Below are 7,561 nucleotides of genomic sequence, written 5' to 3' on the forward strand. Positions count from 1 at the left end.
TGATCTAGTACTGCTCATTTGTTGATTTAAAACATCGAATGAAACCTTCATATGAACTTGCAACCTTCTGATTGTGAGTCGAAATACTCAGTCATTAGTGCCAACCAACCGGACAAGAGGAGTTAATTGTAAACATATGCGTCCAATGATAATGGATTTCCAAAACTGATTCAACATGTTACGTACTGGACACAATGTGCTGTGTTTTCTGCAGCCATTGTTACTGTTGCTATTGAGCAGACCCCGCTATGACAAGTGCAGAATTGTCTTGACCAACCCTGACTCTCAACAACCCCATTCATACTGCAGATTTGTTAATATTTGAGTTAAAATGTGTTTTATTGTCATGGGTCTAAATACTGCGACAGGCATGTCACAATTCATGCCCTGCCTCTGTGGTCACAATTTGGGGTCATGATTCCATTTAAGAATCAATGTATGTCCTCTTCTGTTTTATCTGAACTGTCTCGTTTGTACTGTGAGTATTGTCTAGTTTATCCTGTATTGTTTATATTGTTTGTACTGTTCCATTTGATGGCCTTGTCGTTACTTTCTCTAATGCATATGTAGTGGGTTCTACAGAGACACACACTAGAACTTAGAGGCAACACATTATAACACGCCAACAGGGTAACTGCATAAATATACACTTGGTTAACTAGACCACAATGGGGTAACTATACCACAACGGGGTAACTGCATAACAGGATCAGTCAGTAACATTCTGACTGACCCACGATGCCGAACAAAGATCGAAGAGACGTAGGGTTGATTCCAGAGAACAGCCGTGATCGCTCCCGGGACTTCCCCTTTATCCTCTTGAGCCTGGCCTCGCTCCGCCCTCGGCCATGCCCCTTCTGGATCTCACCAGAAGGATCTCGTCCAAGCATCACGTGTCCCTCGAGCCCCTTTTTGGGCCCCCTTGCTACCCTGCTTCGGTCACGTGCCCTCTCGGGTTCACCCAGACCGCCATGACCTTACTTGCCCTCTCTCAGACCATCACCAGAACTATGCCCCCGAGGACCCGCTTGCATGCCATACTTATGCTGGTGCCAGAGAGGCTCAAGACGTACAGTTCCACTCTTGTGACAGTAGCCGGCGCTAAACACCATTGTGATTCCATTTACTGTCATTACACAGACATTCACAATGATAGAAATCTATCTATTCTCACAATAAATATTTGATGCATGAATGTGTTGTGCAGTAGAACCACATCAATTCCATACACCCAGCCATCAGATTTACCATGGAAGTCGAAATAGATGGCAAGATACCTTTTTTGGATGTCCTAATTAAAAAGAGACCTGATGGTTCAATGAGCCACTCTGTCTACAGGAAAGCTACCCATACGGATGCTTATCTGAAACCGGATTCCCACCACCATCCATCACAGAAGAATTCTCTCATCAAGACTCTGTATCATAGAGCCCAATGCATATCCGACCAGGAACACATAAGCAGTGAACTCAAGCACGTACACCAAGCTCTTAGGGCTAATGGTAACACCGACTATACAATCCGCAAAGCTATCACTCAAACCATGAAGAAGAACCCTCTTGAGGAGCCGTTCAAAACCATCACTTTACCCTACATTGCTGGGATCACAAAAAAGATCTCCAAAATCTTGAATAAACACAAGATCCAGGTCCGTTTCAACACATTACATAAAATCCGTGATCTGGTTCCGTCTGTAAAAGATGTGATTCCGGACATACAATACCCTGGTGTCTACAAACTAAGTTGCCTCTGTGGTAGTAGTTACATTGGAGAAACCAAACGCCATGTCTCGGACCGCATTCGTGCACATAAATCAGACCTTAAACACGGTAGGACCAACACCTCGGCCGTAGCAGATCATTGTTCTAATTCAGTAGGCTCACATGCCATTGACTTTTCCAAGACGGAGGTTCTTTGTAAGCCATCTGGCTTCCATGAGAGATTCGTTCATGAGGCTATCCACATATACAAGCACAGAGACAATTTCAACCGAGAAGATGGATTCTATCTTAGCAATCATTGGAAAGATTTGATAAATCATTTCAGTTCTTGATTGATTGTTCACGCTTACAGTGGCTTTCAGACAGCATACATTATAAAAAATTTCGTCTCCCCCCTCCTCTTTTAAAAAAAAAATAGATGGACTAGTCCTGGGCAAACTGCCAATCGCTGCGCATGATGCCAACGTTTTTTATAAATAAATAAATGTGCCGTTTTAAAAATACATTTATGCAAACCGACACACCTGATGATGACCGTTTGAGTTATGGTCGAAACGTCGTGAGAATTTTTTATTGTTTTATATATATTTTGTTATTTTGTTGTTTCTCTTCAACGTGACTTTACCTAAAAAACTAAGAATATGAATTACTGCAGTCACGAAAGCTTTAAATCAAAATTTAATCGCCTCTACGGGGAGGGTTTTCACATAACTTTAAGATCCTTCAACAAACTCCGGGATAAGAAAGCTCAGCTGATCGAGTCTATCACCTTCCTGAAGAGATGCCGCGACTCTGGGGTAATACCAATCGCATTTACACTCACCTCTGCTGCTGTAACTTCTTCTAATGCGAAACGAATTCTTTTCAAAACTAGCTTAGCTCTTATCTCAGAAAAAATCAGACTTATACGCACAGAACTAGGTCAGTTAGACAAGACACTCTACAAATCACACTTATCATTGACGGCAATAATGTCCACATCGGATTGGGAACATGTAGACAATATGACTGCCTCTTCAGCTGCTACTATGTCGACCAAATGTAAGGAAAACCTGATTTCCAAATTTAACCTCCTCTTCAACAAAAGACCGGACCCACACACCAAAAAGTTAGACGTTAATAAAGTCGTAATTAATCGCAGTAACAGTTCTATTTCCGATGGTCTGAAATCCGTTTTAGCTAAAGGTCTAAACTTTGCAGTCACACCTAAACACATACCAGTTAATGATATAATTGCCCAAGTAGACGTTGCTCTCAGGGGCCTGGGTCACATCGCTGCAGACGTAGCAAGATCTGAAATCGCTGCAACCCTCAAAAACGCTAAGATGCCAGCTAGCAACCTCAGCAAAGATGAGCGTTTTGAATTATATAAATTAAAAAAGAGGAATGATATTGTAGTTCTCTCAGCTGACAAAGGCAATGCTACTGTCATCATGGATAAAATAGAATACAACAACAAAATTAAAGAATTACTCGACGATGGTAGTTATACAAAAATAAAAAGAGATCCCACCAACAGCCTCGTCACACAAACCAACAAAATAATTTCTGATTCAACCGCATTAATTGATCAATCTAAACAGTTTTCGTTGAAACCTTCTGCTGCCAGGCCACCAAGATTATACGGCTTACCAAAAATACATAAAGTTGATACACCTCTTCATCCCATAGTCTCTACTATCAGCTCCCCCACCTACAAACTAGCTCGTTTTTTGTCTGAAATCCTGCGTCCTTTCACTGGAAAGACCACCTCTGCGGTACAAAATTCTACTCACCTGGTATCAACAATCAAGGGTATTTCCCTGTCCCCAGACGACCTGCTTGTCAGTTTTGATGTAGTTTCCTTATTCACCAAGGTTCCTGTACCTGACACCATTGCAATCATTGAAGACTTGGTTCATCAAGGACTAAACACTGAGGTACCCCCCCTGGTGAGACACTGTTTAACCAATACATACTTCACTTGGAATGGAACTTTCTACAAACAAACTGAGGGCACCCCAATGGGCTCCCCCCTTTCTCCAGTTATAGCTAACATTTTCATGGAGAAATTTGAGACTGACGCCATCCAGACTGCCACTCTGCGCCCAACCTTATGGAAGAGGTACGTGGATGACACTTTTGTCATCTGGCCACATGGCCGGCCTGCTCTAGACCAATTCTTCGACCACATCAATTCCATACACCCAGCCATCAGATTTACCATGGAAGTCGAAATAGATGGCAAGATACCTTTTTTGGATGTCCTAATTAAAAAGAGACCTGATGGTTCAATGAGCCACTCTGTCTACAGGAAAGCTACCCATACGGATGCTTATCTGAAACCGGATTCCCACCACCATCCATCACAGAAGAATTATCTCATCAAGACTCTGTATCATAGAGCCCAATGCATATCCGACCAGGAACACATAAGCAGTGAACTCAAGCACGTACACCAAGCTCTTAGGGCTAATGGTTACTCCGACTATACAATCCGCAAAGCTATCACTCAAACCATGAAGAACCCTCTTGAGGAGCCTTTCAAAACCATCACTTTACCCTACATTGCTGGGATCACAAAAAAGATCTCCAAAATCTTGAATAAACACAAGATCCCGGTCCGTTTCAACACATTACATAAAATCCGTGATCTGGTTCCGTCTGTAAAAGATGTGATTCCGGACATACAATACCCTGGTGTCTACAAACTAAGTTGCCTCTGTGGTAGTAGTTACATTGGAGAAACCAAACGCCATGTCTCGGACCGCATTCGTGAACATAAAGCAGACCTTAAACACGGTAGGACCAACACCTTGGCCGTAGCAGATCATTGTTCTAATTCAGTAGGCTCACATGCCATTGACTTTTCCAAGACGGAGGTTCTTTGTAAGCCATCTGGCTTCCATGAGAGATTCGTTCATGAGGCTATCCACATATACAAGCACAGAGACAATTTCAACCGAGAAGATGGATTCTATCTTAGCAATCATTGGAAAGATTTGATAAATCATTTCAGTTCTTGATTGATTGTTCACGCTTACAGTGGCTTTCAGACAGCATACATTATAAAAAATTTCGTCTCCCCCCCTCCTCTTTTCAAAAAAAAAATAGATGGACTAGTCCTGGGCAAACTGCCAATCGCTGCGCGTGACGCCAACGTTTTTTATAAATAAATAAATGTGCCGTTTTAAAAATAAATTTATGCAAACCGACACACCTGATGATGACCGTTTGAGTTATGGTCGAAACGTCGTGAGAATTTTTTGTTTTATATATATTTTGTTATTTTGTTGTTTCTCTTCAACGTGACTTTACCGAAAAAACTAAGAATATAATAATACTATAAGGGCTGTTGCCGTTTATTATCACTGTTACTCTCAACACTCTAAGCTCACACCAGAGGTAGGTGCTCTCTATCTTGGTCCTTGCCCCGGACCCCAAACACTATCTCACCCTACCATCAGCTATTCTTTCGGGGCTCTCTCACTCGTCTGGCCGGAGCGGGGTTCATCCAACACCGCCCGGCGACGAGGAGAGAGAAACCCCCTCTCTCAGCCGGTCCTCACTGAATACTCGGAACCCTACTTCGGCTATCCCCTTGGCTCTCCCACTCGTCTGCCCGGGACAGGGTTTCAGCCAACACCGCCCGGCAGCGAGGAGGCAGAGACCTCTTGCTGCCGATCCTTGCTCTGGCTCCCCACAACGACCACGCCTTCGTCACGGGGTCCCCCTTAAGTACCCCTTTGGCGGCTCCTCCCCTTAGCTCGGACCCGCATTTGTTCCCGAAGGTACCTCTTACACCACCCGTGACATGACGTCATCTTTGACTAACAACCCGCTTCGCACCTCCCTCTGTTTGCCCCCTTATGGTTGCTCACAATACTCCTCTACATATGTATCATGAATGTGAGAATTGCCAAGGAAATCTGCATTTTTTTTTAAAGCAAGCATATTGTATAGTTGAATAAGTGAGTGTTCATTACAAAATGTACAGCCTGTTCTCCTATAACGCAGTAGTTTCATTCTTGAAGAACACCACGTTATGGAAAAATCGCGTTGCAATATAAAATATAGGGTAAAGCACAGTCTGCGGTAACACATGAGATACGTACGCAGGCTAAACAAAGACCGAGGCGCGTGGGTAGCATCTAGAAGCATCCAGCAGCATCCCGCCTTGTGCGATGTGACGCCGAGGCAGCCGTACAACCGCTTATTCCTACTCGCGTGATGTAGTTCCGGTCACTCAATTATATCCAATTCGCATTGGTGTTATAAAAAATGATTTCCATAATATATCCAATTTGGGTTATGAAAACATGCTTTACAGGGGAACAGACTGTAGTTCTTTTGACTTCGTAGTTTTAAAGATAAAGACAGGGTTCTAAGTGTATTCGTGATTGAAGCAATTTCATTGCTTACCGTTTATGTTGGCAAAATAATTTTTGTCCAAAGATAATCATATCTAGAGAATGACTTCACAGGTGGACAAGCCATATAGAATTAATTCTGATAAGTGAAAGTCAACTTGGTGTAAGTCATATTCTTAGTTTTTTCGGTAAAGTCACGTTGAAGAGAAACAACAAAATAACAAAATATATATAAAACAATAAAAAAAAAAACTAAGAATATGAATTACTGCAGTCACGAAAGCTTTAAATCAAAATTTAAAAATTTGGTGTAAGTCAGTAAGACTTCCATGTGCAGCATAATCATGCTCAGTTTCAAGTATAAGAAATTGTGCTGTATGGCCTGGAATGCAGCCATATTGCTTTAATGCTGACCTAAAGCAGGTTTTGGTCTCTGTTTTTCTGTCATCAAGCCAGTTGCATCCCTGATGAGACCTGGCCTTGAGGACTATGTTAATTTGAGATGTGTAATAAAATGACGTTTTAAGTGACTTATTATGCAATCATTTCAAATGATTTAATATTAAACCATGTACATTGTACAAAAACATAACTCTTTTCTCCATGATGCTATACTAAGCTACATAGAGGTGAAGTTTTTCATCAGGCCCTGCCATTTTATGGTCACGTGGTTCTATGCACTCATATGCCCTTTGTAATTAGGAAAAGAAGGCTCATGTGGTCCGATGAGAAATATTTTAAGGCATTACATTTCAGAAGCAGATACCCATTATATCGCCAGCCCCATTGCGGCGTGAAGTTACAAATGGTGTGTTCCATTACAGGAAAGCAGCCACACTGTGGCCTTCAGGAACCTGAGTTTAGGCCACACGAGGAGAGAGTTGACTTGTGCCACCATTCCGATTGATCGGAAGTGAAGCTCTTAAAGTATAAATACATTAATTTCAAAAAAACCTTGTCATTATACATAGTTTTGATTTAAAGCTTTCGTGACTGCAGGGATTCATATTCTTGGTTCTTTCGGGAAAGTCACGTAGAAGGGAAACAAAATAGTAAAATAATGAAAATATTGTTTTATATTTTTATTAATTTATTGTTTCCCTTCTACGTGACTTTACCGAAAGAACCAAGAATATTATACATAGTGTTATTCTAACAGTCATCAAACCTGTCCATCAATATTTGTCAGGCATGACTACTGTCCATTGCAAGTATTGACAATGGTAACTTGGCCAGCTACCATTTTATATTTGTAATTTAGTTTTATTGATCAAACCACAGGGGTGGGGGTGGTGTACAACTTCTGTGACAGTTGAGTGGCGCAGCTCGGACAGACAACCAATGCGGACGTCTAGAACTGTATTGTTACGTGGTACGTCAGATCCCTGTTCTTCAGGGAAGCAAGGGGGGAAGGCGGGGGGGAGTCAGTCTCAATTTCAAGTTCAATCACGTAAACTCATGGTCTCTGGAGTGGCATTCACGAGGAGGCCC

The sequence above is a fragment of the Petromyzon marinus genome, chromosome 16, assembly GCF_048934315.1.
Source record: "Petromyzon marinus isolate PM22_M1 ecotype Great Lakes invasive population chromosome 16, UKy_Petmar_22M1.pri1.0, whole genome shotgun sequence".
NCBI lineage: Eukaryota > Metazoa > Chordata > Hyperoartia > Petromyzontiformes > Petromyzontidae > Petromyzon > Petromyzon marinus.